The following is a 24,662-nucleotide window of genomic DNA, read 5'->3' as shown; positions in this document are numbered from 1 at the left end:
TGTCATCACGCGACGTGGCCACATTTGAGTGGTCGTGGAACCTTCTTAAGATCTGACCACCCCATGCTGACAAGACTCTGCATCAACCCTACTTTTCCAAGCATAATAATTTTAAACAAGCTTAAAGAAAGTTCATAAGAAAAGCTCAAAATTTTGAACTTCTCTCGTAAATCATAAAATAATTTATTTTAATTCGTATAAGCATTTGTGAAATACAACCAAATAGACTAAAAATATTTCAATAGTATTTATAGTTTTAAATACAATAATGGTAAATGTACAAACAAATCTTACAAAAATTTGTATATAAATTGATGTGGTAGAAAATGAATAGAAGAGTGAACATAATGAGTTTGACTTTTTGTATCAACTCTTCCATTCATTTTCTACCACATGAGTTTGTACATAAATATTCATTTTCTACCACATGAGTTTGTATATAAATATTTGTAAGAGTTGTTTGTACATGTAGCATTACTGTTTTAAATAAGCTCATTTGGCCACAGGTACCAATTAAACAACCTTTATACATTTACAAAAGTTACAAAAAGTAATTGCACATAAAAGGAAGTGCTTATAAACGGGAGAAACAATTTTGAAACCCTATAGGAAATGTGTTTTCAACCTTTATAATGGTTTCTCCATTTTTCATTGAAAATTATCATCCATGATTGTTATTTATTATTCATTATAATCACAATAGATTATGCTTTTGGTTCAATAAAAATAAAGTTAAAAGAGATTTTGTAATATAATTCCTTCCATATTGAAACAAAAAGTGAAACTTTTTGACCTTTTATAATCAATACTCTAGCACTAAAAATTCAGTCTTTTAGAGTGAAAAAAGAAAAAAAAGAAAAAAGACAGCACTCAAAACTTAGTGCCCAATCAAACTCTCATTGAGTTTCAAGCGAATATCATTCTTTAAAGTAAATGGTTTCACATATAAGTTATGGAAATAAAAATATTATGAGATTATGTATGTATGGGTTTTGTATTTTAATACGAGTTAATGACATTATTGCTCCAGGGTTTTATTAAATAACAAAAAAATTATTATTATAAGGTTGTTAAGTTTTGTGTGTTAAAAACTTAAAATAACAGTAAAAATGTATTTAAGGAGTTATGATTAAGATTTAAGAACAAAAATCTTCTGAGATTTGATTAAATAACAAAAAAATGGCTTAAATGCTTAACGGGCAACGGCTCACTAATAGTGCTATAGCAGGGGGTTATTTGTTATTTTCAAATCTTTAGGGAAGCATTGGTCATTTAACAAAGCCTAAGGGGTCATTAAAGTCATTTAATATGCTTTCCTTGGCTTTAAGATATGTTTAGAGGATAACGGGTCAAGCAGCCACTCTTTCTTGTTTTTGAATCTCTCTTTTTCTGTTTTTAATTTTCCTGGAAGTTTTGTGGATTTGGAACTTCTCTTCAGAAGCATCCGAGAGGCACTGCACGGCTGTGTTAAGGTGTGGTGGCTGCTCCTTTGTTTTTGTATTTTATTTTATTTTTTTCTGTTTATGATTTTCCTGGAAGTTTAGTGGATTTAGAAGTTCTCTTGAATTGCATTTAATGTTGCAAGTCTCTGGTGGGTTGTTGATGTGGCTATGGAGGATTTAATGTTTGTTAATTATTTAATTGTTCGCATATTATCTGTTAGGTCAAATGAAAAGAAAAAAGTTCTAGGGCAATTTTTTTCCAAGACGGTTAGAAAATTTACAGTCAAGTCAACATTGTTAATTTAAGAGTAAGTACAGTGAATAAACAGAGAAAATAATCCAATTTATGATTACTTTATAGTTCATTTCTGTATCTGTTTGTGTGCTAATCTATAATTTCGAGAGAGAAATTTAAGATTAATTATTATCTATTTAATTTCAGGAGGCAATTTTGTATCATGTCAATTTTTTTTTTTTTAATTATATATTCGTAATCGGTAACATTGATAAAAGAGATATATGGATATTTATCGTATTGAAAGAAAATTGTCATGTTTAAGTATGGACGAAAGTGGGCTATTGGAATTGTACTTTGTTTTTATTTCTATTTCATTTGATTCTGCTTATTGTTCTTTTTACCTCTTCTTATTACTGTAGGCCTGATTCAGAGCTTATAGAGGAAATCATTAAAGATATTTTGAAGAGATTGAATAATATGTCGTCGAGTGATAATAAGGACTTGGTTGGAATAGTAGTACTGAAGATCCAAAAAATTAGATCTTTATTGTCTAATTGTCGAATGAAGTATGTATTGTAGGAATTTGGGGGTATGGGTGGTGTAGGGAAGATAACTATTGCTAATGCTATTTTCAATGAAATCTCAAGTGAGTTTGAAGGTTCTTATTTCATTGAAAATGCTAGAGAAGAATCGAAGAACGGCGGGTTAAGTCACCTGCGAAAGGTTTTGATATAAAAACGTTCTTATTGTTTTTGATGATGTGACACATTGAAAACAAATAAAATTAATCGTTTTTGATGATGTGACACATTCAAAACAAGTAAAATTAATTATTTTTGATGATGTGACACATTCAAAACAAATAAAATTAATTGTTTTTGATGATGTAACACATTTAAAACATATAAAATTAATTGTGGGTCTTGAATACTTGGGTTCAGGAAGTCGAATTATTACAAACTTATAACAACAAGGGATAAACAATTGCTTAAAAATTGTGGTCCGAATGATGCTACCATATATGAAGTCAAAGGATTAAGTAGTAATGAATCTCTTCTACTTTTTCAACAATATGCCTTCAAACAAAACCATCTCATCTTTGAAGATTACATTGAGCTATCAAATAGAGTAATAAGTTATACCAAAGGTGTGCCATTAGCTCTTATAGTCTTGGGTTCCTTTCTACTTGGTTCCACATAAGGATATCCAAACAATACTGAAGATAAGTCATGATGGACTGGATGATGAAGATAAATATTTATTTCTAGATATTGCATTCTCCTTTAAAGGATGGGATGAAAGTCTTGTGAGATAAATTTTAAACTCCATTGCTCTGCACATATTGGAATGAGTGTTCTCATTGCTCTTAACTATTTCATACAACACCATAAGAATGCATGATTTGCTTCAAGAGATGGGAAGAGAAATTGTTCGACAAGAATCGATTAATAAACCCGGCAACCATAGTCGATTGTGGCATCATAATGATGTTTATCATGTATTGAGAAAAAATATGGTAAGTACAAAAGACTTTAGCTTTCAATTTCTATTTTATATTAATATTGAAATCTTGAAAAGTTTTATCCAGGAGATTATCATTTTCATTTTTCCGTACGCATCAGTTTATGTGGTAATGGGCTGGGGTTTGAGAGGTATATATATTTGTATAATTGTGCTGTTAACTTATCGTCTTGTTTTGTTTGTAGGGAAGTGATACAATATGAGGCACATGCTTTGAAATGCCTGAAATAAGAGAGATATATTTAAATCCTTTTGCTTTCTTGGGGATGGATAATCTAAGATTCTTGATAGTATGTATATAACTCAAAATATAGAGACAATAACACTAAGAAGCATGGTTTTGAAGGCCGTAAATTTGATTTTGCAGAGCTTAGATGCCTTCATTGAAATGATTACCCCTGCACATAGTTGCCTTTGAAATTTTATCATGAGAACCTTGTTGTACTGAAGATGCGCAACAACAATCTTGAGCAACTATGGACTGGTATTAAGGTATATTTGATTCTATATGATAATTTTTTTTTTTTTTACAAATTTTAAATATTAGATTTTCTAATTCATGTTTGTCATTTCTTCTTCTATTACAGAATCTCGGCAATTTAAAATATGTTGACCTAAGTTGCTCAAAACATCTGTTTAAAATCCCAATCCTCACACACGCTCCAAATATAGAGAGCTCGATTCTAGAAGACTGGATAAGTTTGGTTGAGATCGCTCTTCCATCTATTCAACATCCCAATAAACTTTTTAATTTGAATCTCATAAATTGCAAAAGCCTCATCAGTCTTTCAATTGGTATTCAATTAAAATATGGATATTATTCTCTCTACCTGCTGGAATCTCAAGACAGCTGGAAGTATCTCATATGATATGGAACAACTGTATTTCGATGGAACTGCAATAAAAGAATTATTTTCTTCCATTGAATGTCCTTTCAAACAAGTTGAATGGAATCTTATGGGCTGTTCAAGGCCTGAAAGTCTTCCAAGAAGCATTTATAAATTGAAATCTCTTTGATATCTTAATCTCTGTGGTTGCTGAAATCTAAAATTGGTTGCGGAGATCTCATGCAATGTAGAATGGGGGTGTTAGCTATCACATATGTCTGCAAGTTTGCAATTTTTAGGTTGGTTAAATTTGAATCACTGCAGTCTTACAAAGTTACCTAGTAATCTTGGCCAGTTGTCCTTACTCAGAATTTTAGAATTAACTGGAAACAATTTTGAGACCATACCAACAAGCATTGTCAAGCTTTTTAGGTTGTGGTTCCTTGGCATGCTTCCATCCTTACGAAAGCTGCAGTTTAGTACAGAAAAGCTAAATGCAGAGTGTTGTGAATTGCTGAAAGCATTATCAGGTTTGACAATTAGAAGCCATGGATTTTACAACAGGACATTTAACTTCACCACTTGCTCCAATTCTGACTGGTATGCACTCAGAAAGATTTGGATTGATTCTGTACTGAAAATGTACTCAGATACAACTGTATGGTGGAAAGTTACGAAGGTTTATTTCAGTCTCTCTCATTCCCATATGATTTCACTTTCTTTTTCTTTAATAAGTAAAATGCTTGATATTAAATTAACTTTTTTTATGGTGCAGACATCATCTGACTTTATGGACGGTCATCAAGGTTGTATGTGTTTCTCTGGAAGTGAAATTCCAGAGTGGTTTGACATTCAAAGTTTTGGATCTTCTATGGAGCTACCACAAGGTTCGTTCAATCGTAAGTGTGTAGGTTTTGTCTTTTGTGTATTTGTCGAAGTTCATAATTTTTTCTGTAGCATGGAGATTGAGTGTGATTTCGTCTGAAATGGAAAGGATCATGTATTCTTGGGGTATAATTGCAGAACATGTGATTTTTGTGAATTCTCTTCCAGTACAGAGGTCATTATCAATTTCAGCCCAAAAGTGTGGGATTCTTTTTTTGTTCGCTCTAGAGTTTTGAGGTACCTATGAAAAGATCCAGATGTTCCATCTTTGATGAAGAGGGAGAGCAAGAGGATGCACACTCCAAGAGATTGAAATCAGGTGAATGCAGCTCAAGATAATAAATATTATATATACCTTCTTTACAGGATACAATTAAGTAATGCTCTTTCCATCTCTATACTATTTTGTTATTTCTTTCATCCTTATGACTAATATCTGAATGATTTTCCTCTGGTTGAGTAAAATTCAAATTTGCAGTTAATTTAAAAAAAAAAAAAATTATAACTAATTCAAGTGTGTTAAAAATAAAATTAAAGTACAAATAGCCAAAAAAATACCATCTAACAATACTGCACAGAACAAATGTTGTACATGTATTATATAATCTCAACCCGATGATATATTAATTTTTCTTAGAATTTAATGAAGTTCAATTGAAACGTATCATTATGGTTCCATTAATTCTTTGTTTCTAAATTAATCATCTCAGCTTTTGAGATTTGCTATACTTTTTCCAGAAAGATGATCATCAAATGTACTCGTCTAGAGAATAGAGATTGGATTTTGATTTTATTTTTTTATAATTTACAGTTTTGAAATTTTGAGAATAAACTGATCTGGTCAATGATAAATATGTCGATGATTTATCTAATATTCTTTTCAATGCAAAATATCATTTGTATAATGATATAAAAAAATGTTATTGTGTATTTGCTGTTTTCTAAACTGATCTACCTTTTTCCTCTTTCTTATGAGTTTTCCATAGACCAGAATTACAACTTATTTGTGTCTACTAAGAGACATTTCCATTTATGATAACATTTTTGTTGGCTGCCACAGTTTTCATCCACTAGCAAAAACTATAGTGTTATACATTTAAAGAATGTCTAAACTAATCTGCTTTATTCCTTTCCTTAGACAACAGTTTCATGTTGAATTGCCCATCCATTCTTGTACAGTGTTTGGTTTTCACCTTATTTATGGCAATTTAATGTTACATGTGCAGATATGTGGACTGGAGTGGACAAGCATCCCCAAAGAGATTATTCGTTGGACATGGCTTGAATAGCAGCAGGAATGAAAATAAGCTATGCTTGTGGAATGAAAATAAGCTAGCAAACAAGTAATTAATGTTTATTTTTGTTGTGTACTCTGTAATTTCGGCTAATTACATTATCTGTTTAGTCAAACAAGAAGTTAAAATTTGGAAGCCGGTCCAACTTCCAAGAAATGGCTGCGGAAAAACCAAGATATAAAATCCAAATTAAATGATAAATTAGCTTCAAATTCCCCTTCATGCTTCGAAGTCTGTGAGAGGACAAAGAGTCCGATTGCTTCAAGCCAACTGCGATGGCTTCTTCTTCTTCTTCTTCTCAGGTGAAGTATGATGTTTTCTTGAGTTTCCGAGGTGAGGACACTAGAGATAATTTTATTAGCCACCTCAATGCAGCTTTGTGTCGGAGAAAGATTATTACTTTCATCGATGATGAAATTAGAAGAGATGAGATTTCAGCCTCTCTTTTGAATGTAATTTGAAGGATCAAAGATTTCAAACATCATCTTCTCTAAGGGTTATGCTTCTCCTACATGGTGCCTGGAAGAACTCGTGGAGATTCTCAATTGCAATAGAATGTACGGTCAGATTGTGATCCCTGTTTTCTATCATGTAGATCCATCTGATGTAAGGAAGCAAGTCGGAACTTTTAGAAATTCAGTTGCTGTGCATCAAGTACGATTTACGGAGAGGAAAGAGAAGTTGTAGAGATGGAGGAATGCTTTGACGGAAGCTGCCAATCTATTTGGCTTTCATTCAAATTCCATCATATGAATGCTTTCATGTGTTTTTTTATAGTAATTTGAATAGTATTTTTGAAAAAGTTGAGTGGGTTATTATTACAAGAATAAGATTTGAAAATTAACAAAAAACTTCTATATTTGTTAATTTAGCTAAACACATTTTATAATAAAACATTGAAAATTAACAAAAATATTTCCACTCACTCATTAAATGTTGGTAGTTGGCCATCATTATCAGAGGGTGGCCGGAAGTCGCCAAAATGGAACATGATTTGCTAGATTTGGTCGATCATACGTCGATCTGGTCTTTTCCTGCCATATCTATGGCCAAAGATGTGGTTGTTAACGGCCAGATGTGGCTAAAGGTTTGGCTGTCAATAGTGTTAGTGTATGCTCTAGAAATCAATCGTTTTGTCGGTTTAAGGACATTATATCTTGTAAATGTATTATAAATAAAAGAAGTGTTCTTATTTCACATTTTGATTTATTTCTTCATTTATATTATAATTAATATTGCATGTGAAATGTTTAGATGACACAAATCTTCAGAAGATCAGATCATCGAAGAATTCCCTACGCAAGTAATGTTAATTGGGCAATAACATTGCATAGTAAGCGTGCCGAATGTCTCCATCGAATATCATGTGATGGTATTAGTGTAGGTGATTATAAGAGGTATGTCACTAAGACATTAGCATGGATAAACGGTTAGTGAACTATTTATTAAAAATGATCGATTACGATGAATCACATGGACGTGGTCAATGATTTATCGTCGGATCGTGCTAGTGTACCATTGATTCTTAGACCTGAGACATTACGATTGAATTCAACATAGAATGCATATGGTTCATATGGTGTATAAGCACGAGACTAGTCATGTCTTGTGTAATAAGCCGGTTTGGTCATATGTTATTCATGTACTAGGACAAGTGATGGTCAAGATGAGATTCGTTAACTCAAAATAGTTCAATCTCGAGTTCCCAGACGAATGTCCATAAACATTGGAAAAATGAAATCTTTGGCCAAAGTATAATGAATGTCAGATGAAAAGTAGTTTCATGTTGACGCGTTCCATTGTATCGATTGACAATTTAATTAAAGATTAAGTTAAGGGTTTTGATATACCATGAACCATTCTTAATCGGGATTAGATAACGAAGAGATTTTACTACACGGTACGTACGATCAGAATAGGTTCATTGGAGTTTACACTTCATTGTAGTTTAAGGATTATGGAACATTATTAGACGTCTACCATAATCAGTGGGAATTTCAATTATAAAGAGTTATAATAAAACATATCAAAATTTGATATTGGGCCCACGGCTAGATTACAGTGAACCAAAATGGTTACACATAAAACTAAGCTCAAGAAGAGAGAGTAATAATAACATTTATCGGATTAATGATGTTTGGACGTAAACAGTTGCATCCGAAATAGTGTATTGGTGAGAAATGATTATCTATGGATAGTTAGCACTAACCAAGGGTAATAAAGATTTATTAAATATTATTATTGAATTGGATTTAATGATGAGTGCAAAAGTGTATTAGTTTTATTCCAAAGAATTAGAATAATTAATAGGATTAAAATTAGGCTAATTATGAATTAACCATAAAACCAAGGACTTGACATAAATGCTCTTTCCCAAGATTAATTTTAAATTGTTTGAGAACCTCCCAAGACAATTTAAAATTACACTTTGTGCCCATGGTATATAAACCAAGTGTTATACCATTTTCATTCAATTTGCAACAATTGAAAACAAAAGGCACTCTCTCACTCTTTCGGCTCTCTCTTATCTTTGGCTTGAGTGGATTACATTTTGAGTTTCGTTATTCTCTTTTGAAGAATCTAGACTTCAAGTTTCAACATCCAGCATTTAATAGCAAAGGAGTAGGTAATATACTATTCTTTTTCTTTAAAAATTGTCATTGATGTTATGTTTGTTTTCTACCTTGTATCTATCATCTTGTTCATCCATTTTACTAGAGATGGGCAGGGACCGGTCCCAAGCAGGCCCATGCCTGAGCCCGTTTGAGACTGGTCCCTTTGGGACTAGTCCCAAATTGGATCAGTCAGTCCCAGGCCCATGAGAAAAATTAGGACCCAGACCAGGCCCAAGGCCTGGTAGGGACCGGTCCTATAGGCTTGATCATTTTTCCCCCCCGATCTTTTTTTTTTGTATTTTAGGGGCGAAATAAAATTTTATAGGGGGTTTTTAATATTTTTCATGGGTTGATTAGTAAGTTTCTAAAAATTTAATTAATTTGAAAAAATAATAAATTAATAGTTAATTTTAATTTTTAACATAAATGTAATATTCACATTTCACACATTCACACTTCACAAATAAACAATTACATAATTTTTTTATATTATATTATTCATCTTCAATTTCATCGTCAACACTAGTTACATCATTCAAATCTGTATTCCTAAAGAGATCAAATAGTTCGGGATCTTCAAGGTGCTGTTGTAGTCTTCTTTCTGCATGAGTCCAATCCCGTAAATATGTTATCACTTCAATCATCTCATCGGTTAAAAAACATCTTTTGTCTTTAACAATCCGACCACTCGTTGAAAATGCTGACTCGGATGCAATTGTGGAAACCGACACAAATAAAATGTCACGTGCCATTTGGGATACAATGGGGAATCGACTTTCATGTTGGTTCCACTATTGAAGAATATCCATGTCAAGTTGCTCCTTCATCGTCATAAAGGTTAGGTCCACCTGTAGGTAGCGAGTCAGCTCATTTGGTCCATGTATGTATGAGCTGGAGCTTCCGCCATGTTCTATATACGTCCACTTGCTCGATCATTGAGGGAGGGCTACATCACAGTCATGATCGTCTCTCCTAGACGTTCCACTTCCACTTCCACTGTACTTGTTCTCATATAAAGAAAAAAATATATCCAATTTTTGTTTAAAGTCAATCAAATAAGACGTATAATCATATCCTAAATGCTGGCCTATCTCAGTAATTACACCGTCAACTACGGGTAATTTAAACCTAGGATCTAGAAAAAGGCCTAATCCATATAAGAATGGAATATCTAACCAATATCTCTTATATTTTTCTTCCATATTTAAAACAATTTCACGTAAAATGTTATTATATCTATATTGAGCAAAAGTTTTAGCAATTTGAAGTAAAATATCTAACACTAAATTAATAGTTGAATAATAAATACCACTTAATGTATTAGTAGCATCATAAAAAATTTTAAGAAATGAATAAAAAAGTTCACAAACCGTCCAATCATCATAGCTAACAACTTCCTGTGGATTTTTCCAGTTGACGAAATCTGTAATTTGTTTCACGGTTGGCAAAGCTTTTTCCGACATCAAGTATGTACAGTTCCAATGGATAGGCATGTTTGTACATAACTTTAAAGGTTGAACCGGTGGCTCCTTTTGTTTACAATATTTGACGTACTTCTGCCATCTTTTATTGCTACCGTCGACGATAAATCTGATAGTTTTGTGCACCCTCTCCATCTTTGAATGTATAGCATCTAAACCTGCTTTAACTATCAAATTGATGATGTGGCAAGCACATCTCTAGTGAAAAAATTTGCCTTCACCAGCTACATTATCAAGCGTTAGTGCTACAACTCTATCAGTTAATAAATATTCTTGCAAAATTTCAAGAATTGTAAAATAAATAGTTTTAGCACTATGTTTTTCATATAATGGTTTAAAACTTATCAATTTTTGTTGTAAACTCCAATTATGATCTAAGAAATGTACTGTGACAGTTAACAAATCGGTTTTTAATCTACAAGCCCATATGTCTGATGTAAGTGCAATAGATATATTCCTAAAATTTTGAAATTCGTTTTTAAGTTTATTATTTATTTTGTTATAAAGTTTTAGTATATCTCTTCTAATTGTAATTCTACTAACAGGGGTATATGCTGGACAAAATACAGTTTTAACCATATAAATAAAAAAAGGATTTTCAGATAAACAAATGGGAGAGTCCGTAGCAACTATATATCTTGCTATTTCCTCTTGTGCAACATGTGTATTGTATTGCCATGTTGAGAGAGTTGAGGATTGTAGATTAAAATTAAGTTGAGTTTGAATTTGTCTACCTGATCCGCTTGAAGATGCATCTATTTGGGGATGCTTCTTCTCCACGTGTTGTCGCATCGTCAAAGTCTCATTCTCAGCGCCAGTAATGGTTCCACAGAAATTACATATCTCACACGATTCTTCCCCCTCCCCATTTGTCTTTAGCCGTTTTGATTTGGTGAAGTATCGCCATACATCGGACACGACTCTCTTTGACGGTCAAGGGGGTTGGGTTATGCCAGTGCCCGTTGACTCGCAGCTTGCATGTGTTTGGCTACACCTCATCCCGACCGAATGTGGTTGTGGAATTGCAACTACTTCCTCTAGAGGAAATGGTGAAAATGGATTGAAGCCTTCCATTTTTTCGGTGGATGGAACGTAAAAATAATTTGGGGAAGACATTATAAATTTATGATAAAATAATAAATAATTAAAACGAAAAGAAATTAAATAATAATATGAAATTATGATGATATTGAAAAATAGAAAAAAATTGAATAATATAAATAAATAATATGAATAAATTATAAATAAAAATATAAATTGAATGAAAAATTGATTGGAGATTTGGAGTAGAGAGATTGAGAGAATGAAAGAATGAGAGATTAATTGGTGTGAAAAAAATGAAAGATTTTAGGGTTATTTATAGTGTTTTTTTTTGGGGGGGGGAGGAGAGAGAGAATTGAAAAAAGAAGTTAAAATTAATATTATAACCGTTGGCTGCATGTGATCGTTGCCAGCCAACGGTTAAAAAAAAAAATATAACCATTGGCTGCTCCAACGGTTATAACCAATTTTTTTTTTTTTATAAATTTTGTAAAATTTTTTTTAGCCCTTGTAATTTATATTTATTTTAAATTAACAGGGGGTTTTGTGTAATTTGTCAGGGGGCTATATTGAAAAAATATAAAAATTTTTGGGCCCACGCTTGGGATCGGTCCTAGGCCTGGGCCCAGTGGAGGGCCCGGGCCCTCCTTCTTAGGCCTGGTCCCATTTTGGGACCAGACCTCCTAGGTCCAGTCCTCTCAAGGATCGGTCCTAGGACCAGGTTTTGGGGCTGAGCTTTTGGGCCCGGTCCCAAATGCCCAGCTCTACATTTTACACAATTTCCATGTCCAAAATGCATGAATCCCAACAAATAGCCAGATCTTTGGCCGTAGATCTGACATTTTCCAATCAGATCCATCAAGATTTGGCTGGAAAAGGTTAGATCGGCACACGACCGCTACATCCAACTGGTCATATTTTTTTCAATTTATAAACTTTTATTATTGGTGTGTTTAGTTAAATTAAAAAACGTAGAGGGTTAAAAAATATATTTTGCATTAAATAGAATATGATAGGAATAGTCTACCAAACACAACAATTTTCTTTTGATTTTATTCTCATTAAAGTTCTTATCAATGACCACCCTCTCAACCTTAAGGGGTTGGTCTAGCAGTCAATAAGGTTTGTTCTCTTACATGAGTCCCTGGGTTCAAACTTTGGGGCTATTTACTATAATAATATCATGACTTACTTGATTTTTTGGACTTGTAAGATGTTTAATAGACCTCAAAATGAACTAGGGAATTAGTTGAGCTGCTGGGGAATTGATTACCAAAAATAATAATAATAATAATAACCACCGTCTCAATAATAATAATTACTCAGACAAACTCGTTAATCTCCTCTAATATTGAAATTTAATAAATTAAAGTAAAATCTTAGTTATATATTTTTTAATATTTCAAAATAATATCTTTTGTGTTGTTATTTTATAGAAAATAAATACTTCTATGCCATGATGGTTTGGGGGGTCAAAGTAAACTGATCTGAGTGAAGGGGCTTCTTAAAAATATTTTTAAGTAGGCAAGTTTTCAAACAACGTTGGGCTCAATGGGGTCAGCAGCCCCATTGGGCCCAACGTGGGTCTATCCTTGTGTATAAAAATGAAAAATCACATTCAATTATGAAAGATAAAATTCAAATAGAACTTCTATAAATCCAACCATACGATTGAACTTGATTTGGTTCTTCTAACAAAATTCCATTTTAGTTGTTTGAAAATAGGATTAGGATTTATGTTTATAAGGGACATAGGATTTTTAAAAATTAATAACACAAGGGTTTATTTATTTATTTATTTTTTTGATGATGGGGGTATCTAGGTCAATATATGCGCACCTCAATTAATCTTCCAGGATCTTGGAACTGATGGCCGGGTAAAGCTCAAGTGATTATCCCTATTAGCAATCGATGAGAGACTCGAACTTATGACTTTTTGAGTAATATACCTAGAAGTCCTTATCGAACCACTCGTCCATCCAGGGGCAGTTAACATAAGGGTTTATTTTTGGTAGGGTGTGTATATAATTCTTGTTTGTCTTATTAATAATTTTTATAAAGAATAAAATTGCAATTAAGAAAAAAAGATGATTAATGGATTCTAATAAAATAATAGGTGACAGACTAGCGTACTCGTATTTAAAATTCAATTTAAACTAATATGTATTATTTATTTAGCGGATTTTTTATTTATTTATAAGCTTTATTACTCATACAAAAGGTCATATAGTCAATGTTTTTCTCCACTAAAATTGTTAATCAATTAATATTTTGTTATTATTTCCACATTGAATTTCATTATATAACTTCCCAACATTATTTATCTTGATATATTTATTAGTCAATTTATTTTTTAAATTATTATTATTTTTTCACGTTATATGTTTTATTAAAATGAAATAGCATTTTGTTACTTTATGTTATAAGTAAAATCAATTATATATTTCATTTGCCACATTGGTAATTTATTATAGAACTACTAAAGGATCTGAAGTTGGAAAAAACATTTTTAATTGATAACCAAACTATTAACAGTTTCCTGACAAATGTTGTATTTCTATTAGTTCATATATGACATATGCCATAAGCTTTTCTTGGAAAGTCCCAACCAAAATCGTCTTTATTTCTTTTTCATTAGTTTATTGTTGTTTTTACCTTTTGTTTCAATTGTAGGCCTGAATCGAAACTTATTGAGACAATTATTGAACATTTTTGTAAGAGATTGAATGATATGTCTTGTAGTGATAATAAGAACTCGGTTGAAGTAGCAATGAAGATCCCACAGATTAAATCTTTATAGTCTGATGGGTTGAAGGAAGTATCCAAGATAGGAATTTAGGATATTACTGGTATAAGCAAGACAATTTTCATTGATGTGTCACGTCCGACCTAAGTCTGAGTCTATACGAGGTTTAATATCAAGAGACTTGACCCAAAAGCATAAACTAAAATATTCTTTCACTAAAAAGACAATAAAATAGGATTAAGATTTTATTGCTTGTACAATTAATCATAACCATCTATCTTAATAGATATGTATGGATCTAGATTACCAGATCTACTTGTAAACTTTTATATAAAACTAACTAGTTAATTCAATTCATTTCACTCATTGTATTCAATTGAGAGCAATACAATAGAGTTTTTGTCTCTATCTTTGTTTTTGGTGTTCTTATTTCTCGTTGAGAACACTTGCGAGTGGAAATTAAAACTGCCACCATGCCATATCGACATTGATCCATGCCATATCGACATTGATCCATGCCAAGGTTCTAATCTAATTATTTTACTCTTGGACTCCAAACCTCTACTCTGGGATTCTCAGGCTTGGAAATTGGTAAGCGCCTTTCAAGAGATGATCAAATACTCTTTCTCCACTCTTAATGTGTTAATTTTAAAGTTAGGAACCTGGATGATCATCACAGAAAAATAACAACTCTATCATGAAACTGCCGGAATGGTCACATTTTAACATGAGGTGGCCTCTCAATCTTTGACTATTCTATTGCTAATCATTCATGTTCTGACTTGTTCATCTTCACCATGCTCTTATTCGCAGTTAGAGTGTGCCACTTCTCGCATAAAATTAAGCGCATGCTGAAGAAGCATGTGGACTTCTAATTGGTCTACGGAAGGCGCGCAGTCTAAGGGCTAGTGGTGGTTGATAAGCTTGTATACCTATGGGAGCCTTCCAAACTCAGTTCAGTAAAAGTTCTTGTGCCGATTTATCGCACATTGTGATGAGGTCAAGGCCCTTGCATGGTCCCCTTATCGATCTAATGTTCTTGCCTCTGGAGGAGACACAGAAGATGGATGTGCTACAGGAGCAGACGCAAGTGAAGTAATTCACTCTTTCTTATGAGTTTACAATAGAAACCACAACATAAGAGACATTTCCATTTATGATAACATTTCTGTTGCACATTTGTATAAACTTTTGTTCAGTGTTTGGTATTCACCTTATTTATGGCAATTTGATGTTACATGTACAGATATATGGATGGAGTGGAACAGACATAACAAAAAGATACTGAATGGACATGGCTTGAGTAGCAGCGGGAATGAATACAAGCTATGCTTGTGGAAGTACCCTTCTGTGACCAAAGTTGGAGAGTTAAAGCTACAAAGCTCTAGAGTCTTTGAGCAATTTCCCAGGTTTGACCCTCTTAACAAATTTTAGTTTAGAGCCCGGTATCTAGTATTCTTAAAGAAATGTAGCTGGGTTCTTTAAATCAATGTTTTGCAGATCCCGGATGACCTAACTTTTGTTTCAGCTGGGGCGGATGAGACACTTCACTTCTGGTAGATTTTTAAACCAACAGATCGAATATTTTTGTTGTCTAAGCTAAGTAATGTATATATTTTGGTTGTGACCATTAATTATTAATATTCGTGAAAATAGCGAAAACCATCACATGAAAATATTAATCAGTAAATACTTTCTGGGTGCACTAGCAACTTAGCATTAAATCCAAGAAACAAGTTTCATCCCTCACCATCTCTTGCATCACCACCTCCTTGGTCAAAAAATATTTCAATTTCTTCCCGCATCACCAACAAATCAACATTTCAACTCAAAAATCCAAAATCAAAGAACAAATTACGTTACTAACGGATGAATGAATAAACAAATCTACAAATCAATAACAGAAGAAAGAAAATTGTCGGATTGAGGAGAAGCAACCCAAGGTCTATGTACGAGACTACGAATGGTGGAGAAGAGGGGCCCATTACTACCAGCTAATGCTTAAAAGGCCGCAAAATATATTTGAAGTAAATTGATGAGAATACCTTTATTCCGTTAATGTTAACAGGTGGAATTGAAAATCGAGAGTAATGTTATGTGTTTCCTAAATTAAGAAAAGAAAATTGTTCTTCTTTGATACATTGGGGATCAACATGTTATTTGGCCTAAATTTCAATTAGCTTCTTATGGTCATGGACCTCTCCATGTTTTTCTTGTTATCAAGAGTGTTTGGATTAGCTTATGCGCATTTTAACTAATCTCTGACTTTTCGAAACAGGGTAAATTCGTACTTTATAACCAATAATATTAACAATCATTTTTGTGATTCGATCTTGAGACTACAGTGAACAAACCCTTTAGTCTCAAGCCTTTTATCACTCAGGCCAACCAGTTAATGACCTCTCCATGTTCGCGCCCATTATCTTTCTCCAACACACCTAAAAAGAAGGCCGAATGACATGCGCATACCCAAGGTTTGCTGTAACGACAAATTGGTACCCAAAATGTTTTGAAACAACAAATAGGTACCTTCCGTCATGTTCTGTTAGTGATTTCTGTTTATTAATAGTGAAAAGACTAAAATGCCCTTGAAAGTTTGATATTTTAGTTTTTTATAAATTTAAAAAATTCTAAAAAAACCCCATAAGTTTGCTAATTTAACTAAAAACCCCCATATATAAAAAGTTTGTTAAATGACAAAAACACCCCCACCACCCGCAGTGCCAAATTTCGGCCACCATCGCCGGAATCTGACCAGAAAATTGCGTTACGACACAGACCCATCGGATTTGTGTCGTAACGTGTCGATCTGGCCTTTTCTGGCTAGATCTGGCCGTCGAGGCCACAAAACTCCATCTGCAGCATCGACGGTTAGATCTGGCCGTAGATCTGACATTTTCTGACTAGATCAGCCACAGTTCTGGCCGAAAAAGGCCAGATCGACATGTTACGACATAGATCTGACGGGTCTGTGTCGTAACGCAATTTTCGGCCAGATTTCGGCAGTGGTGGCTGGAATCTGACACTACAGGCGGTGGGGGTGTTTTTGTTATTTTATAAAATTTTTATATATTGGGGTATTTAGTTAAATTAGTAAACCTAGAGGGTTTTTTAGACATTTTTAAATTTATAAAAAACTAAAATATAAACTTTCAAGGGCATTCTAGTCTTTTTACTATTATCAAACGAAAATCACTAACAGAATATGATGGAACTTGGCAAAACGGGTTTAGACCAACGAGTTTAGACCGTACCCCGGTGAAAAATATAGGGTACGGGTCCAATATATTAAACCCGTTTTTTGGACCCATACCCGTACCCGGCCCGTATACTGACGGGTTATATGGGTGAACCCGTGGGCACCCGCGGGTACCCGTTTTTCAAATCCCTAACCCTAACCCCCCTAAGTCTAACGCAGTAACTCTCTATGCCGCCTCTCATCTCTCTCAATCTTCAACATAACAATTCATCCTCTCAATCTCAATCTCTTTGCCATCTTCTTCGTACCTCCCTCTTTGCCATCTTCTTCGTACCTCAACTCCCTCTTCGATTAATCGTCACTCGTCAGTCATCAGTACCTCACCTGATTCATTCATCCAGTCTATCATTCCCATTCCCAGTACCATAGTCACCGGTCGGCCTCACTCATCCTCGTCGACTGGTCATCTCCTCTCTCTCACGTCGTCGGGACTGGGGCATCGGCTCGTCATCTCCTAAACTCCAGTTCTTGGAGCTCCTATTACCTTAGTAAGCTCATTTTCTCTTGAATGTGATTCTGCTCGTAGATTTGTGACGGAGAATGTGTTTCTACACATTTCCTGTATTTTGCCATGGTTTTTCCGTTTTTTCTTTCAAATTTTATGTGTTTGTTTTTGTTTTTTTGACACATTTTGTGTTTTCTTTTTTTGTTTGAACGGTTAATGTAGGTTACTGCATATTTTTGCTCTCATTTGATTTTGTATTTATTGAAGAATTGGATGCTAAAAGTTGAAGAATTATTCTATTTATTGATTTTGTATTTTAATTTTTGTTTGTGAGATTAAAATTGTTTACACTTATATTGTTGTTTGGTTGAGCTTTCCCTGTACATCGATCTGTGTAGAGTTGTTTTCGTTGAGTGTGTTTGTGTTGGGTTGCATTTGCAGGTGTGGAATACCGGTGTGCATTCGTTGAGTTTCTTGAATGTGTTTCAGCTTGTAGATCTGTGTAATGATTGTCTGATAACAATTTTTTTCTCAGCTTATAATATTTTATTATGCCTGTTTTGGTAAAATCATGAAATAATTTCCTCAAAGAATTTGCTAAGATAGTATGATATTTTATTATATAAGTTTGCTTATTTTAAGTCTTGGCTAGAGTGGAAATACTATATTAAGAACTTAAAGCTTACATTTTTGTCTTTCTTCAAACACAGTGTGCTAGTATAGAGCAAGAGGGTAGTTTCATGTTTGCTTAGCTTATTATTATATCATGCTTTCTTACTTAAAATTAGCAAGTTCGTTTTCCCTGTTAAGTTGTTTTTAATGTGCAATAATCCGATTTGTTTTTCTACCAGCATTGGCGGGACTTCTTTGCTATCTTGTGTAGCAGGTTCAGATGAAAGATTGTGTCCTGCTTTAGTCTGTGACCAGAAACTCTTCATTAGCATGTAAATTGCCTGCAAATGCTATGAGCCTAAAGCAATAGGCAAATTATTCTGTAATGAGGTATGTTGTACACGTTTCATCAGGTTTTTCTCCAAGCTCTGCTTATCTTGAAGCTCAGTCTCTTGATTTGTAAATTATTTGTTTTTAAATTACATTATTGATTGACTTACTGAATGTTTATCCATATATAAATGCTTGCAAGTTATCTCTGAAGCGACCTTAATTCCTCCATATTTTTATTGGTTCTTGAATATATTTGAAGTTAGACCAGGAACATCATATTTGCTCATCATTGTCAAGTATACTTGTACTGTTTGCTTGCAATATAAATAATAACAATGTGCCCATCTTTTACATCCTTTTTTTGGCCTACATTTTTAACAAGTATACTTGTATTGTATCTGACCGTGATGTTTGCGGTTGTATTTATGATTCTTTGGTGTATTTCTTCTTTAGGCAGTAATGATTATCTGATAGCAATTTTTTTCTCAGCTCATGATATTTTATTATGCTTGTTTTGGTAAAATCATGAAATAATTTCCTCAAAGAACTTGCTGAGATAGTATGATTTATTGCTGTTTTTCAGATTTCATGACAAAAATTAAAGCCGAGAATTAGAGACCAACTACAAATAGACATGGGATTTGCTGTTTTTTTCCTGCAGATTCAAGCATGTAACAACAGTTGTTTTTGGTGGCAAAAATTTGAAGTAATGCGAGAGTTTAAAAACAAATGACAAATCTCCTTTGAAGCAGAGTAGTGACAATTTTGTAGAGGCGATTTTTGTTGTTATGTTGAGTGTATATTCGTCATCATCTCTAGTGGTAGATATACGTTTCATTTGATTTGTGTATGACATAAGGTACACTACCCACAAGAACAAGAAAAACAGTAGAAAAAGCTTGGCATATCTGGGTGTGGTGGGGATGGAATTTTGTGCACATGTGCAGAGAAAAAGCCAAAGAGGAAGTTGCCTTATCTTGTTTTCTCTTTTGACATTTACTATTCCAATGTAAACATTTAATCTCATTTCCTAGTTGATCACAATGTAATTATCAACATCCATCTCATAGCTTGTGTAAATATTTCTGTACAGTACATTGGTTTTTATACAGAAGGAAACAAGCAACCCTTTTGGTTGTAGTTGTACCTTCTAGTAAGCTACTTTAGAGGTAAAGGCTGCATCAGATTCATGTTCCTTGCCACCATCTCATTTGGCCTAGAGGCTACCGTTTCTAATTTATTTGAAAACTGTTTTACAACAACAAGATTACTATTATTCTGGCTTGCTGAAGGTGGCAAATTCAATTCAACTTGCTTTGAGACCTTATTTTGTATTTTGTATTCAATTCAATTGATTAGTGATTTTATATTTGTTTATTTTGGTTGGTATTTGTAGTTTTGTATTATATGTTATTGTTTGTTTATGTGTTATTTGTTTATTTTGGTTCCTATTTGTTTATATTTTAAATTGAATTAAATTTAGAGTATTTGATTTAGGGGGTATAAATGTAAAAAATTAAAACTACAGGAATTTTGGCGGTGTAACTGTTATGGGTGAAAATAAAAACTAAAATCTGGAGAGAGAAAAAATGGGTCCACCCATACCCGTATAGGGTAGAGCACGGGTCTAATATTTTGGACCTGTACTTGTTTAACCCGGCCTATACCTGGCCCACCCACCCATTTTGTCAAGTCTAGATGGAAGATACATATTTGTTGTTTTAAAATCTTTTAGATATTAATTTATCGTTTCGATAAATCTTGGGTATGTATAAATCGTTCTCTCCTAAAAAAGAATTCGGGTCAAAATTGACAATCTTAAAATAACTATAACGACAAAACAGATAATAAATTATAGTTTCCTCCAAAACTTATGAATTTTTCCTTCAATATTTAAAACAAAGATCATCATTCTCCAACGCGGTAAGGAATAATTTAATTTGGGTTCATTAAAAGAAGAGACGTGTTTGATGTTACTGAGGTTCGCTTTACGTGGATTATGAATAGTTAAAAGATAAATTGCTCTCTTTCGTGGAAGATGAATGCAAGTAGAAAAACACTAGAATATTAGTGTAGCTATCCATCAGCATAACGTATGAAAAAACTTTGGAAATATGATGCGAATCACATCCCTTTACTCCTTTGGATTCTGATGAATTCCCTCGAGATTCGCGTAGTGCTATGTTAATTACTTAACTGTGTGCAGATTATCTAGTTAAATAAAAAATACAATAAATGCAAAAACATTTCCTGGAAATGTCACAGAAAGAACGGAATTCAAACTCCAATTTACAAAAAAATTTATAAATTAGCTTCAAATTGCCCTCCATTTAGGGGTGGGCGTGGGCGGGGCCAAGGATGCCATTCCCCGGGCCCATCCCCGACTTCTAGGAGATTCCTCGAGCCCAGTCCATCCCTAGACTCGGGGATGAAAGGGATCCCGAGTCCAGCCTGTGGGGATGAGTTGACCCCCCGATCCCACCCTAGCCCGCCCTAACCCGGTCAATGAGGTCTTTGCGGGGTCAACAGGATCAAGCATTTTTTATTTTTTTACATTTTCATTCATAAAACTATCAAATAACCCTTTTATTTTGTCAAAAATTAGGAAAATTATAAAAGATAACAAAGTAGTTGTAGTTTTATTGAATCTGAAAGTTTTTTTCATTTTATTTTTTGCCAAATTTATAAAAAAGAAAATCTTTTAAATTTGTTTCTACATAATCATTTTTGGAAGAATTGTTTGTTTTTACCATTGGGAATATTGTTCATTTAATTTCTTTTTCTTTATTTTTTCCTCTTACTTAACATGGTTCTTCAAGATTTCCCATAAGGTATCATTAATTTCCATGATTATCATCTTTAATCGGTTTTCATGAGTAATAATAATTAACATTCTCAAGAATGTTAAATTCAAATCAATTAGTCTAATGCCAAAATAATTATCTCCACATTAATCAAATATTAAAAATAATCAATTACTCAAATCATTTAAAGATAAATGTTTTTTTTTTTCTGGCCTGTTTGTCAAAGTACCTTTTCAAATATACTAAACAATTAAATAATTTAATGCACTAGAAGATGATTCCAGCTTTTTATTCACACAAATATTTGATGGAAATAGAAAAGTAATAATTTTGTCCTTAAAGTTTGACCCAAGTAACATTTGTGTCCAGTAACGTTATTGAAACTGTTAGACAAAAGTACCCTTACACCTTGGGGATAAAATTGTATTTTCATCCTTGGAAGATGAGTAAACTAAGCTTAAGACTAACTTTCTCTTTATGTAATTACATCTTTGTCTTTTTCTCTTGAGAAGTGATTGATTGTATTTTTCATTTTCTCTATAACTCTAACCCATCCCAAATCTATATGTCTATATAAAGCTAAGCCACCCCCTCGGTTGATTGACATTTAGCACTCATTTTGTGAATGTAGAATTGTTCCATCTTGTCACACGTTGGATTTATAGTTGCCATGTGATTAAATTTTATTGGTGATTGATCGACACGTAAGATCATTTTTGTAGCTAAACTTCTTTCGAGGAATGGGCCAAATTGGGTCATTTCTTAAGAACAATAACTAAGAAACTTGATACTACCACTTGGATTTGTAACCTACACGTTGATGCTCACGACTTTGATAACCAAACCAGTGATTTGGATGAGATCTCTCGAAAAATATTTAGTGCCCATTTTGGACAACTCTCCATCATTTTTCTTTGGCTGAGTAGCATTTATTTCCATGGTGCTTGTTTTTCCAATTATGAAGTCTGGCTAAGCAATCCTACTCACATTGGACCTAGTGCCCAAGTGGTTTGGCCAATAGTGGATCAAGAAATATTGAACGGTGATGTGGGTGGGGGTTTCCGAGGAATACAAATAACCTTTGGCTTTTTTCAGATTTGGCGAGCATCTGGAATAACTAGTGAATTACAATTCTATTATACCGCAATCGGCGCATTGATCTGTGCAGCCTTAATGATTTTTGCTTGTTGGTTCCATTATCACAAAGTTGCTCCAAGACTAGCTTGGTTTCAAGATGTAGAATCCATGTTGAATCACCATTTAGCAGGGCTACTAGGGCTTGGGTCCCTTTATTGGGCGGGCATCAAGTTCATGTATCTTTGCCGATTAATCCATTTCTAAATGCTGGAGTAGGTCCTAAAGAGATCCCACTTCCTCATGAATTTACCTTGAATTGAGATTTTTTGGCTCAACTTTATCCCAGTTTTGTCGAAGAAGCAACCCCATTTTTTACCTTGAATGGTCAAAATATGTGAAATTTCTTACTTTTCGTGGAGGATTAGATCCAGTAACTGGAGGTCTATGACTGACCAATACTGTACACTATTATTTAGCTATTGCAATTCTTTTCCTCATAGCGGTCACATGTATAGTACTAACTGGGGCATTGGTTATGGTCTAAAAGATATTTTAGAGAACTACCTAACATCTAAACACCTCCTCTCCTTCTCAACCCCCAAACCAGATCATCACCACGTTCACTGCTGATAACTGAAAACTTCACCCACTTCAACTCCTCCATCTTTTACCAAGGACATTTTTGATACCTTATAATTGATTTCTCTTAAATGTGAGTTTCTTTGAATATTTTTAGAGTTAATTAAATTTATAAAATAATAATATTTCTATAAATTATTATTTTCTTGTAGTAAGATAATAAATTCATCATAAATAGATATTTGCTTTTTACTTATACAAAGAGTGATAAATAGATTGTTATTTTCTTGGAGTGTTCAAAAGCAACACAACATTCTTACAAGGGTGAGTTTAGTTGAGGGAATATTGTATTATTGAAAATGTTGTATTAATAGAAATAAGATTACCTTGAAGATTACTGGAAATGTTTAAGAAAATGTGTTTGGCTAGGTTAAAATAAATTAGTGGGAATGTTATATTGATATATGTAGTTAGGAGGAATAAATTGGTGAGTATGTTATATAGATTACTGAATTGCCCTTCTATTTTAATATTATTATTATATTCAATTATTTTTAAACTCCCTATATTTGTTAATTTAGCTAAACATCCCCATAATAAAAGTTTAAAAAATTAAGTAAAGCACCCCAACCATCTAAGAGGACAGTCGGTCGTTGGCCACCATCGCCGAACGACAGTCGACAATCGTTAGAACGGAACACGACTGGCTAGATCCGACTTGTCATGCGCTGATCTGGCCGTTAACAACGGCCATATCAATGCAAGATTGACCAGATGCAACCGATTGCGCTTCGTTTCGGCTACGTTATTCGGTAGTGCTTGTTGGTGGGTGACGGTAGTCTTGGGTGGCCTGCAATTTGTTTTAAATACAAAGATATTACTGTTCAAAAACTTAATTAATTAGGGGTAAATTAAAATCAAAATAAGGGTATTCCTAAAATTTTATTAATAAATAGTAAAATTATAATAAAAATTAGATTACCAAGTAATCTAAAAATACATCATAAAATGGTGGTATTTAGATTACCACTTGTATAACTAATAATAATTACTAATCATTTTAAAAATTACTAAAAATCTTATATTATTATAATTTTATATTACTAAAATCTTATAATACTCAAATCTTAGAAGGTGATATTATCTAATAATTCTATAAAACCGCTAACCAGACACACTGTAATAGCGGTAAATAAAGGTACTGTAAAAATGAAATAATATTTTTCTCTTTTTATTCAACTGGTTAAATAAAAAGAGAAAAAAGACAGTGAAGGGTAGTCAAATAATTGAATAAAAGATAAATATTACGCGCCCTTTCCAAGAAATGTCAGAGCAAGAAGGGGGATGGCCTGATGGGCCAGATGGCACACCGTGTCGGCCTACTTCAACGCGGCGAGACAGCTAGAAAACTTTCAAGTTCACTCCCGCAGTCCTATTTTCCTTTTCCCAAGTCTCTGAGCAG

At 33.3% G+C, this 24,662-nt stretch overlaps 1 long non-coding RNA gene across 5 annotated transcripts; it reads left to right on the top strand.

Moving 5' to 3' along the window:
• Window positions 1-1,359: 1,359 nt before the first annotated feature.
• Window positions 1,360-6,971, top strand: LOC116129341. 5 transcript variants are annotated; one of them, XR_004127899.1, is made up of 8 exons: window positions 1,367-1,472; window positions 2,100-3,196; window positions 3,387-3,491; window positions 3,569-3,693; window positions 3,789-4,707; window positions 4,804-4,915; window positions 5,052-5,232; window positions 6,140-6,971. It is a non-coding gene; the product is annotated as an uncharacterized LOC116129341 (long non-coding RNA). The 5 variants fall into 5 exon arrangements; XR_004127898.1 differs by having other exon boundaries at window positions 3,387-3,693; window positions 5,082-5,232; XR_004127895.1 differs by having other exon boundaries at window positions 3,387-3,693.
• The last annotated feature ends 17,691 nt before the right edge of the window (window positions 6,972-24,662 follow it).

Source organism: Pistacia vera, unplaced genomic scaffold, assembly GCF_008641045.1.
Source record: "Pistacia vera cultivar Batoury unplaced genomic scaffold, PisVer_v2 Contig210, whole genome shotgun sequence".
NCBI lineage: Eukaryota > Viridiplantae > Streptophyta > Magnoliopsida > Sapindales > Anacardiaceae > Pistacia > Pistacia vera.
The sequence above is the reverse complement of the archived record's forward strand: the minus strand, read 5'-3'. Positions and strand labels throughout refer to the sequence as shown.